Source organism: Rhinichthys klamathensis, unplaced genomic scaffold (genome assembly GCF_029890125.1).
Source record: "Rhinichthys klamathensis goyatoka isolate OS25496 unplaced genomic scaffold, OSU_Roscu_1.1 h1tg000046l_1, whole genome shotgun sequence".
In the NCBI taxonomy this organism is placed as follows: domain Eukaryota; kingdom Metazoa; phylum Chordata; class Actinopteri; order Cypriniformes; family Leuciscidae; genus Rhinichthys; species Rhinichthys klamathensis.
In genome coordinates this window covers 2,546,372-2,558,366 of record NW_026606593.1, presented here as the reverse complement: position 1 = coordinate 2,558,366, position 11,995 = coordinate 2,546,372, and the positions used below count along the sequence as shown (strand labels likewise).

At 43.4% G+C, this 11,995-nt stretch overlaps 2 pseudogenes; both read right to left on the bottom strand.

Annotated features, from left to right (window-relative positions):
- Nucleotides 1-7,242: 7,242 nt before the first annotated feature.
- LOC130082433 (serine/threonine-protein kinase pim-2-like) lies at nt 7,243-8,939 on the bottom strand (annotated as a pseudogene).
- Nucleotides 8,940-9,082: 143 nt separating this feature from the next.
- On the bottom strand, nt 9,083-11,097 carry LOC130082432 (serine/threonine-protein kinase pim-2-like; annotated as a pseudogene).
- Between the last annotated feature and the right edge of the window lie 898 nt (nt 11,098-11,995).

The following is an 11,995-nucleotide window of genomic DNA, read 5'->3' as shown; positions in this document are numbered from 1 at the left end:
TAAATATACATAGATGTAGTTAAACTACTAGACTAGATTTTCCTCTGAATACTTTATAATTGAGAATGAATAACTGGCTATTGTATCAAATAAAGTCAGTGTAAACTAATTTGCATAAATATTTTAATTAGAAATATGAAGTGTTGAAAAAATGGGGGTTTGGTTGGGTAAATGTACAACTTAACGACTGGAAATAAGGTGTGGCCCCTTTAAAGTCCCCATGAATTCAAAATTGACCATACTTACTTTGTTTGCCTAAATTGATCGTTTTGTGGGTAACAATTCATCCATGCAAGTCAATCCACACAAAAATTTTTTTTGGCTTTGTAATCTTTAATCAAAATCTGAAATTTCCCCTCCCCTCTGCGTTGGAGGACCTTCCCTGATGACGTAGGTTTCACGGTTTGGGTGTCTGCTTAACATCCGTAATCACGCCCCTCCAACTGACAGTAGACAGGCTGAATGAAACGCCTACTTTTCTAGATCCAATCAGGTGCTAGTTGGGAAAAAAGCCACGCCCACTATTTTGCCTCATTTAGTATTCCGTTTCTCTCGGAAATACGTCACAACACTGCAGAAAAGTCGTTTGCAACTTCCGGTTCACGGGGACTTTAAGAGCTGTGCGCTCCCTGTTGAACTGTCGGCAGTATTGTATTGTATGTGCCTTGGGCCTCGAACACACCTTTTACTGTATGCGAACACCCCATGTATGCGGGTAATTTCTGTTTGATGCTAATTTTTATCTTATTTTGTTTATTAAGTAACGATGTGGACGGTAGAACGTGTGACAGACAGTTAGGCTACACCACGAGTTCGATTTGGGAATAAAGTGCGAGTTGTGAGATGCCAATCGCCTCCGTGTGTCTGTCTGGCCTCTGCATGCAATAACTTCAGTTGTGAGCTATCCCTAATCTTCCTGAAGCAACGCGTTACAAACTGTACTTCAGTTTCATTGCGGGGACACAACCTTCACCTGCCATCATGTCTATCGGCTCGCTTTCGGGTTAAATTTTCCGCGACTGCGCAACTGGGTTATAGGTTGCCAGGTTGAGGTGACAAACGGGTTGAAATTGTAAATGGTCTGTGGATTGTGTGAATATAATGCATTTAATACAATCTGGCAACTGGTCAACATTAGACAAACATATTGGTCCGATTATTCATAAAGGAGTTTGGGCCATGCAAATTACGGGAGTTTCCTGGGAGAAATAACAAACTGGGAGGGGTCCGGGAGATAGGGCTAAAAAACGGGAGAAACCCGGGAAAAACGGGAGTGTTGACAGGTATGCTCGTATCTCTCACGGAGGAGTGGAAGCATAAAGGAGGAGCGACGACAGTGAAGATCGAGAGAGGAACAGGCCTGAAGTTATGTTGTGTTTTGTTTTATTATGTGTTTATTATATTAAATAAACAAATACAAATTGAAAGTAAAAGACAGCAGCCCCTCACGGACGACTGGTTTTTTTTTTCCTTTCAATTTATATTTATTTATTTCATATTAAAATTGTTGAATGTTCACAGGTTCCCGCCTCCTTCTTCCCATAACATCTGAACTGCGTTACAGCAGCATTGTTGGACTATTTGCAGAAAAAAGGACACAAATGCAGCTTTCACAAAACTCAAACTGCTAAAAACCAAGTCATGTTTCTGGCTCAAACAATTGGTGCAGGAAATAGATCCATTACACAGGATCGAGCCTCTTCAGTAAAAGCCATACCTCTGCCTATTACTATTAAAACACTCCGATCATTTTTAGGAACAGCAGGTTACAGTAGACCTTGGATTGAAGACTATGCCTTGATTGTGCAGCCGCTCTATGACTTGTTGAAAGGCCATGTTAAAGATTCCGATACTGTTTGTATGGAAGAACTTCGTCTCAAAGCTTTCAATCATTTGAAGAGAGCACTATATCAAGCACCAGCATTAGGAATTGCCCAATCTGATAGACCCTTTGTGCTTTATGTCGATGAACACTTAGGCTTTATGACTGCATGTCTAATGCAAGATCATGGGGGCAGTTTACGCCCAATTCATTACTATTCTGGTAAACTTGACATAGTCGCTCAAGGTATGGGCCCATGTCTTAGAGCAGTGCAGGCAGTTCATCTAGCTCTTCAGGCTTCATCAGTAATGGTGTAAGGTCAGACTGTAAACGTAAAATGCCCTCATGCAGTGTCCGCAGTAATGAATCAAGCAAAAGTCACTTCTGTCACCTCCTCCCGTTGGGGAAATTGGTTAACTACCCTTACAGCCCCGAACATTGTTTTACAGCGTGTGCCATTCACGAAACCATCCTCATGTATGATGTCTGCAATGACTGACGTTGTGTTAGAGGATGAAAGAGAAATGACTCACAATTGTGTTACGCTTACATACACACCTACGAGGGAAGTAAAAGAAACTCCCATAGAAAAATCCGAATTTGAGTTGTTTGTTGATGGCCTAGCTCAAGTCCTTGAAGGTAACAGACGATCAGGTTATGCAGTACTGTCCACCACTGAAGTGGAAGCCTCAGGTTGTCGTCAAGTCATCTTCATTTATGAAGCAGGGCGGCAGTGGTTCAGTGGTTCATGTAGGTTGTCTACAAACCGGAAGGTTGGTGGTTCAATCCCCGGTTCCACCTGACCAAGTGTCGAGGTGTCCATGAGCAAGACACCTAACCCCAGCTGCTCCCGACAAGCTGGATGGCGCCTTGCATGGCTGACACCGCCGTCAGTGTATGGATGAGTGTATGAATGGGTGAATGTGAGGCAAATTGTAAAGCGCTTTGGTGGCCGTTGGGTCTGTGAAAGCGCTATATAAATGCAGTCCATTTACCATTTTATATTTCGCTTTTAGCGTAGATTGTTCCAAAGCGGCTTTACAGTGATAATAGAAAATTAAAGTAACAGAGATTGTTTTGGCTTTATGACAGCTCTAGAATAAAGTAATTTTCCAGCTAAAGTTAGTTTTGATTGATTCACTTCCGTCGCAACGATCATTAGTTATTAACTTAGGGGCCGCTTACAAAACACCGTTTTAAAAACGCGAAAGAACGCTGATGCACATTCGTATTAAGAGTTCATTTTATAGGTATGCCTGTTTGAATATATGTGCACATGTAGTCCTTACCTAAAAAAACAACCCTCAACAAACTAATTGTCTGGTCTTAAAATTTATAATACAGAATTTTACAACAATTATCTGTACAGAGGTAAAGGGAAGGAGGCCACAGGGGAGGGACTAGTTGATACATCAGGACTGCGTTGTCGTCGCATCCAGACGCAGGTCCGTCATCAGATCTGGATACGGCCTTGGATCCGGCGGACTGCGGTAAACCTTGGGATAAACAGAGAGACTAATATTAGCGTAGATGCCATTCTTCTTATGATGTAACTAACGAGTACATCAGGATTTATGGGAAGTGTTCCCGGTCCCGGCTGACCTAATCTATGCAGCCTAACATAGAAGTCTATAGTGTGTTATATGTATGCTAGGTCAAAGAGATGTGTTTTTAGTCTAGCTTTGAACTGACAGAGTGTGTCTGCTTCCCGGACAATGTTAGGAAGACTGTTCCAAAGTTTTGGTGCTAAATAGGAAAAGGATCTACCGCCAGCAGTCGATTTTGATATTCTAGGTATTATCAACTGGCTGGAATTTTGAGATCGCAATAGACGTGAAGGACTATAATGCTTTAAGAGCTCGCTCACGTTCTGCGGAGCTAAACCATTTAGTGCTTTGTAAGTAATCAGCAATATTTTAAAACCTATACAATGTTTAATAGGGAGCCAATACAGTGTTGACAGAACCGGGCTAATATGGTCATACTTCCTGGTTCTGGTAAGAACTCGAGCTGCTGCGTTGTCTTCCAGATCATTTTTCAGCTACAAGCTGCAGAACTAGTAGCCTTAACTAGAGCATGCATGGCACGCTAGCTTCAGGATCTGTTGCAAAAATCTACACAGATTCCAGGAACTTAGAAGGGTGTCTCCATAGGACCCCGTGTCTCCATAGGACACCATCCCTCTTGAAACTCTTTGCAATAAATCAGTGGTGTATGATTCCTCCACCAACTGGCACTTTTTGGTTATGTTGAACTTCTGTCTACAACATCTAACTCAGCCAATTCAACGGCAGGTGCACCCTGGTTTATGTTCTATCGGCTATCAGAGAAAATACACACTCCACGCCAAGCTCTCCACATCTACAAAATTCAGCTTCTACCACAAACAAAGAAGATGGCTGCATTCCAGGAATCACTTGTACACAAACATGGTGGTCAAGAACTCTTGGAGCATTAATCCAGTCTTATGGTGTCATGCAGGCCATTGATCAAGTCAGAAGCTTATCGAATTCTGTACAGAAATTGGCCAATGATACAGCTTTGGCCCTGGGTAACATCACAGACCCTCTTGCTTCGCACAAGATAATGATCTTACAGAACAGAGTGGCCTTGGATTACATTCTTGCAACGCAAGGGGGAGCTTGCACCATTATCGGCCCCGAGTGCTGCACCGGGTTAATGGATCCAACAGAGAACTTGAACAAAGTCCAACAAGACATTCTTGATCTTTAAGCAAAATTACACCAGATGACTGAAGATAATTCTTCATGGTTTGGAAACTTGTTAGGTAAACCCAGGCTGTGGATTAAGGAAATAGCAATTCTGCTGTTGTTTCTCCTACTGGCGTACTATCCATGCGTCCACAGTATCAAGTGTTTCATTCAACAAATGACTCACGCCTCTCAGAGAAAATGACAGTTCGAACCAGAAAAGACTATTACCCTAAGAACTTCACAGACCCTAATTGCATGTTTGTTTCTGTGTCAGCATTCTATTACAGAAAATCAACACAGAGCATGTGCTATGTGCCTGTAACGATCACGGGTTACAAGAATTAACTTTTAAGTGTCTACATTTTTATTTTGTGACTTATTAGAACCCTCGAAGGGGGAACTGTTGTATTACAAATTTATAAAATGAGGCATAGTTGAGGCATTTTGAGGCATAGATGATGAGATTCAAAGAAGATTAAGTCAAGCAACCCAGGTGTCTGTCATTATGCAATATCCACCTCCTGAACAGTGTCATTGTCCAAAGTTAAGCTATGATAATGTGAAGGTATGGGTGATACTGTCAGGCTGATTGGATTAGCATCTATGCATTTGAATGACACTGTTATGCTGATGAGATCAGGTAACGAGCTGAATCCTGTACTTCATTTACATGCCACCTCGATGTAAATCCCTCCCCCTAAATGTAGATAAATTGCAATGTAAAGTTCCCTTAGTCAGACTTGGATGACTATAGCGATGCACGAAGTCCTCAAAAGAATAACATCTGCTTGAAAGATATCCCAACGTCTCCTGGTCTCTGCTCCGTCGAAGGAAAAGTTCCCAACACTATGGAAACAGTCAGTTATAAGTGGCATGATAAAGTATGCAGAGTGGACACCTATATAATGAAGGATGCCCACCTGGCTTTTCCCATTATAGCTGGCTTGGACTTCCTGAGACCCGCTGAAACCATCGTGGACGAAGGCCAAGGCAGATATGGCCTGAAAATAGAGAGAGGTTATATATACTACCCTACACCTTACCTCCAACCTGGGAACTAACACCCACTTCTCAGAACCCTGAGGTTGATCCAGGCAGGGATTCCGACAATCAAAAGGAGTTACAGAAGCTGATGGCCTTGTATAACTTCCAATGTCCTGAGCAAAACATCTGTGGAACAACATAAGATCTTTCTACCAGATGAAATGCTGATTAAATCCAGGGCATACAGGGTCTCACCCTTCAAGAAAAAGATAATTGATGAACAGATAGACAGTGACAAGTGACAGCACATTGAGCCATCCTTCTCTCCATGGTCATCACCCGTAGTCCTCGTCCCCAGGTTCTGCGTGGACTATAGGAGGCTTAACAGCAAGACCATACCTGAAGCTTATCCAATGCCGCTTATTCATGACATCCTGAAATCCATGAATGTTGCCACCTGGTTCAGCACATTGGATTTGCAGTCAGGATACTGGCAGGTGGATATGGAGGAAGAGAGTAAAGAGAAAACCGCATTTATCACCAACCAGGGGCTATTCCAATTCCGTTCCATGCCGGCTCAGAAATGGTCCTGGCAAATTCTGTTGCAAGACCCACCTGTATTGATGCAGCCTGACCTCAACCAACCTTTTCAGGTGCATACTGATGCCAGTGATGTGGGACTGGGAGCTATTCTCACCCAGCAAACACCTGAGGGGGAAAGAGTAATAGCATATGCTTCAAGGACATTACAAGGAGCAGAACTAAATTACTCCACATCAGAAAAAGAGTGTCTGGCTGTGGCCTGGTGGTGGAAAAATAGAGGAATTACCTTGATGGGAGGCAGTTTGAGGCCTTCAATTGACTTTATGCACAGCTGCACTATTTCCTGAACTTAAGCCAGCTCCTTTATTTCCTGTCTTACATTATTGGACACACTGATTCAGGTGTGCCTGACCTCAGTAGTCATAGCAACAATAACCAGACACAGTCAGTGTGTCCAATAATGTAAGACAGGCAATAAAGGAGCTGGCTTAAGTTAAGGAAGTAGTGCAGCTGTGCATAAAGTCAATAGTCCCAAAACCTCCTCTCAATTAACCCGGTGGACTCTTAGGTTGCAGTAGTTCAACTTCCAAGTACATCACAGGAAAGGATGTCTCAACCTAGGTCCCAATGCCTTGTCACGAGTCTGTCAGTCTGTGGAAAGAGACGATGTGCACTGTTTGTTTGTTCTGTTTTTTATGATACAAAATTACAAGTAATCTTTGTGGAATTGAAGATCTAACCTTGTGACAAGCCATCCTTTTTCCAGAGGGTCTTGGGCATATACAGGTCGTGTCTGCCTGGATAGTGCCTGCACATCAATGCAGGGTGTGCATTGGTGTGTGGGGACAGGGAGTTCTGGAGCTGGGCCGGCCCGTCCGGTCATTGGGTGCTGGTTTTTGCTGCACATCAATGCAGGGTGTGCATTGGTGTGTGGGGACAGGGAGTTCTGGAGCTGGGCCGGCCCGTCCGGTCATTGGGTGCTGGTTTTTGCTGCACATCAATGCAGGGTGTGCATTGGTGTGTGGGGACAGGGAGTTCTGGAGCTGGGCCGGCCCGTCCGGTCATTGGGTGCTGGTTTTTGCTGCACATCAATGCAGGGTGTGCATTGGTGTGTGGGGACAGGGAGTTCTGGAGCTGGGCCGGCCCGTCCGGTCATTGGGTGCTGGTTTTTGCTGCACATCAATGCAGGGTGTGCATTGGTGTGTGGGGACAGGGAGTTCTGGAGCTGGGCCGGCCCGTCCGGTCATTGGGTGCTGGTTTTTGCTGCACATCAATGCAGGGTGTGCATTGGTGTGTGGGGACAGGGAGTTCTGGAGCTGGGCCGGCCCGTCCGGTCATTGGCTGCTGATTTTTGCTGCACATCAATGCAGGGTGTGCATTAGTGTGTGGGGACAGGGAGTTCTGGAGCTGGGCCGGCCCGTCCGTTCATTGGGTGCTGATTTTTGCTGCACATCAATGCAGGGTGTGCATTGGTGTGTGGGGACAGGGAGTTTTGGAGCTGGGCCGGCCCATCCGGTCATTGGGTGCTGATTTTTGCTGCACATCAATGCAGGGTGTGCATTGGTGTGTGGGGACAGGGAGTTCTGGAGCTGGGCCGGCCCGTCCGGTCATTGGGTGCTGATTTTAGCTTAAATTAATAAATAAAGTACTTAAACCAGTTGTGGAGGCAGACAATGTCCAATTCAAGCCGCTTCTCTGGGTTTGTTTGCAGGAGAGAGCAAAGTAATTCGCAGCATTCTGTGAAGAAAGAGAAGAGAAGTCCTATTATTATCTTAAACTTCACACTCGCTCTCTTTGATTAAGAGTCTAAGCTGAAAGATCTAAATATTACTGCATTACCCACACGACCATTTGTATTACTTTGTTCTATTTTGTATAATTTAGAATTGCAAGTGTCCTTTGCCAAAATGAAGATCTTACCTTGTGACAAGCCATCTTTGGCCCAGATGTTATCATTTAGTTCGTCCAAGTCTTCTGACTCTGGAAATTGTCCACACAGCAGTGCAAACATGAGTATCCCGAGTGACCAAACTGTCGCTGGTTCCCCGTGATACTCGCCGTTTAAATCATACTCAGGGGGGCAGTACGGTTTTGTGCCTGGAAAAAAGAGATTTTGTCCGATTTGTAAGTTTGTATTAAAGCAACATTTTGACTAAGTATTCATTAGCATGCAAGAAATTATTTGATGCTATTGATTCACAATGGTGGATCCCATTACATGATGCTTTGTAAGACCTTGACTCATTCAAGTCGAACGGTCTCAAACTCGTCATCTAAGTTTGAGACCCACATTACAGCTCTGAGGAATAATACATACCAGAAAAGGACGTGTATCCCGCATCGGTCAGGATTTCGCCGCACCCAAAGTCAATCAATTTGACATCCAGGGTGTGCGGGTTGATCAGCAGGTTTTCCAGCTTTATGTCGCGGTGCAACACTCCACGTTGGCAGCATGTTTGAGCTGCGAGTGTTGCCTGATGCATAATGGCCGATGCTACGTCCTCTTTGATGATGCCTTCGTGGCGGTCTAGAAATTCGATCAAGTTCTCACAGGGTGTAGGCCACTCTAGAACCATAATGTATCGCTCTGGCTCTTCGTCCCAGTCCAGAAGCTGGATGATCTGGGGAACCCTGGGGCCTTTGTTTGCAAGAATTAGCAGACCGATCTCCTGTGGAACGGGTTCAGGATTACCCTCCTAAAAGAAAGACAAATCTTATGATCTTACATGGAGAAAAGATGTAGAACACTACTAAACTACTGACAATAGCAGTCTGTCTATTGAAAAATTTACTGAGAGAAACAGAGTACTTACAATGTCGATCCAATCTATACCCACGTTGTCAGCAAATTTCAGAGCCACCTAATCAACAAAACAAAAAATGGATTTGTGTTAGAATTATTTACAATGTGTGTGCAGTTCATATTTCAGTCATCAACCTTGAACAGACGTGTTCAGTTTCATGAATTTAAATTCTAATCATGTAGAGCATGTCTAACAATTTAAACAGTTCTGAGAGGTCAGGTGCTCTAAGTAGTGAACATAAGATACACTGAGAATGCTTGAAAAGAAGAGTTATTTAAGTATAAGATAGTGCAAGAACACTTTGATAGATAATGCAAGTAAAATAAGTGATACCTCAAGGCCATCTTTCAAGCGAATCCCTGCATAAACGCTTCCAAAGCCTCCTTCACCGAGCTTCCTGCCGATTTCATAGCTGCAGAAACCGACGTCTGTTAAAAGAAAAATAAGAAGAGTTGACATGAAAACTGCTTTGTGCCTGAGTGAGTAAAGGCAGATATTGTATCAAACGTGTGTTTGTCTTGTGTTATGTCGGAGTTATGACAGTAAACTTACCAATAATCTCATTATCCTCAGGCTGACAATTAAAATACTTAAACCAGTTGTGGAGACAGACATTGCCCAATTCAAGCCGCTTCTCTGGGTTTCTTTGCAGGAGAGAACAAAGTAATTCGCAGCATTCTGTGAAGAAAGAGAAGAGAAGTCCTATTATTATCTTAAACTTCACACTCGCTCTCTTTGATTAAGAGTCTAAGCTGAAATATCTAAATATTACTGCATTACCCACACGACAAATTTTATTACTTTGTTCTATTTTCTATGATTTATAATTAAAAGTGTCCTTTGCTGAAATGAAGATCTCACCTTGTGACAAGCCATCTTTGGCCCAGATGTTATCAGTTAGCTCGTCCAAGTCTTCTGACTCTGGATATTTCACATACAGCAGTCCAAACAAGAGTATCCCGAGTGACCAAACTGTCGCTGGTTCCCCGTGATACTCGCCGTTTAAATCATACTCAGGGGGGCAGTACGGTTTTGTGCCTAGAAGAAAGAGATTATGTCTGATTTATAAGCTTGTATTCATTAGCATGCAAGAAAAGAGTTGATGCTATTGATTCACAATTGTGGATTCCATTACATGATGCTTTGTAAGACCTTGACTCATTCAAGTCGAACGGTCTCTAACTCGTCATCTAAGTTTGAGACCCACATTACAGCTCTGAGGAATAATACATACCAGAAAAGGACGTGTATCCCGCATTGGTCAGGATTTCGCCGCACCCAAAGTCAATCAATTTGACATCCAGGGTGTACGGGTTGATCAGCAGGTTTTCCAGCTTTATGTCGCCGTGCAACACTCCACGTTGGCAGCATGTTTGAGCTGCGAGTGTTGCCTGATGCATAATAACCTTTGCTATGTTTTCTTCGATGATGCCGTCGTGGCGATCTAGAAATTCGATCAAGTTCTCACAGGGTGTAGGCCACTCTAGAACCATAATGTATCGCTCTGGCTCTTCGTCCCAGTCCAGAAGCTGAATGATCTGGGGAACCCTGGGGCCTTTGTTGGCAAGAATTAGCAGACCGATCTCCTGTGGAACGGGTTCAGGATTACCCTCCTAAAAGAAAGACAATTCTTATGATCTTACATGGAGAAAAGATGTAGAACACTACTAAACTACTGACAATAGCAGTTTGTCTATTGAAAAATTGACTGAGAGAAACAGAGTACTTACAATGTCGATCCAATCTATACCCACGTTATCGGTGAATTTCAGCGCCACCTAATCAACAAAACAAAAAATGGAATTGTGTTAGAATTATTTACAATGAGTTCATATCATTTCAGTCATTAACCTTGAACAGACCTGTTCAGTTTCATGAATTAAATTTTTAAGCTTGAAGAGCATGTCTAACAATTTAAACAGGTTTGTCCTAAGTAGTGAACATAAGATACACTAAGGAAAGTGAGACAAGTGTAAAACAGGGCAATTAAAAAATATATATATTGTAAGTTAAATAAGTGATACCTTAAGGCCATCTCTCAAGCGAATCCCAGCATAAACGCTTCCAAAGCCTCCTTCACCGAGCATCCTGCCGATTTCATAGCTGCAGAAACCGACATCTGTTAAAAGAAAAATAAGAAGAGTTGACATGAAAGCTGCTTTGTGCCTGAGTTGACATGAGTAAAGACAGATATAATATCACAACACAAGTTTGTCTGTATTGTGTTATGTCGGAGTCAACTTACCAATAATCTCATTATCCTCCAGTTGCTTCAACTGAGATGATACAGTGTCCCCTGTCGGTCCGACATGGGGGACGTTAACACTACAGTCTGATGTGGCACAGACTGTAACTGGAGGGACATCAACACAACAGTCAGCCATATCCAAGCCTGGAGCTGATGTGGTGCTGCCTGGGACTTGGTGGACGTCCACACTGCAGTCTGACACATCTTGGACTGGAACTCGAGGGACATCAACACAACAGTCAGCCATATCATCCAAGCCTGGAGCTGATGTGGTGCTGACTGGGACTTGAGGGACGTCCACACTGCAGTCTGTCACATCTTGGACTGGAACTCGAGGTACGTTGGCTCTATAAGAGGCCACATCTCGGACTGGAACTCTATAGTCAGATGTGGCACTGACTGTAGCTTGGAGGACGTCAACACTCAAGAAACAGCTCAAAGAGTTGAGGACGTCGGCACCCCATTCCGACGAATCTCCGAATAAGTCCTGGAAGGTGTCGTCACTCCACTCGTCATCGACTTCAGCATGACCAGGTTCCTCTGCAACGCTGAGGACTTCAGCCTCACTGGTACTGGTGACATGCTGAGAAGTCTGATCTAAAGAGGGAAATGATATAACCAAGAGATGGTTTTAATGAAATACTATTAATAAAAGATTGCATAACCGTATTCATTACTAGACACTAATATTGCTGCAACTAAGCTTGCTGTAAATTATGAAGCGAGTTTTTGGGGCATTCACACAGGTCTAGTTCGTGCATTCTGCTTTCTCAGTTGTCGGTCAGTGAGCACAGGCAGAAATGTTCTGTTCTGTTTAAGTGTCAAATTAAAAATAGTTCAAATTTCAAAACATACACCAAGACCCCTGCATTAAGTTTCA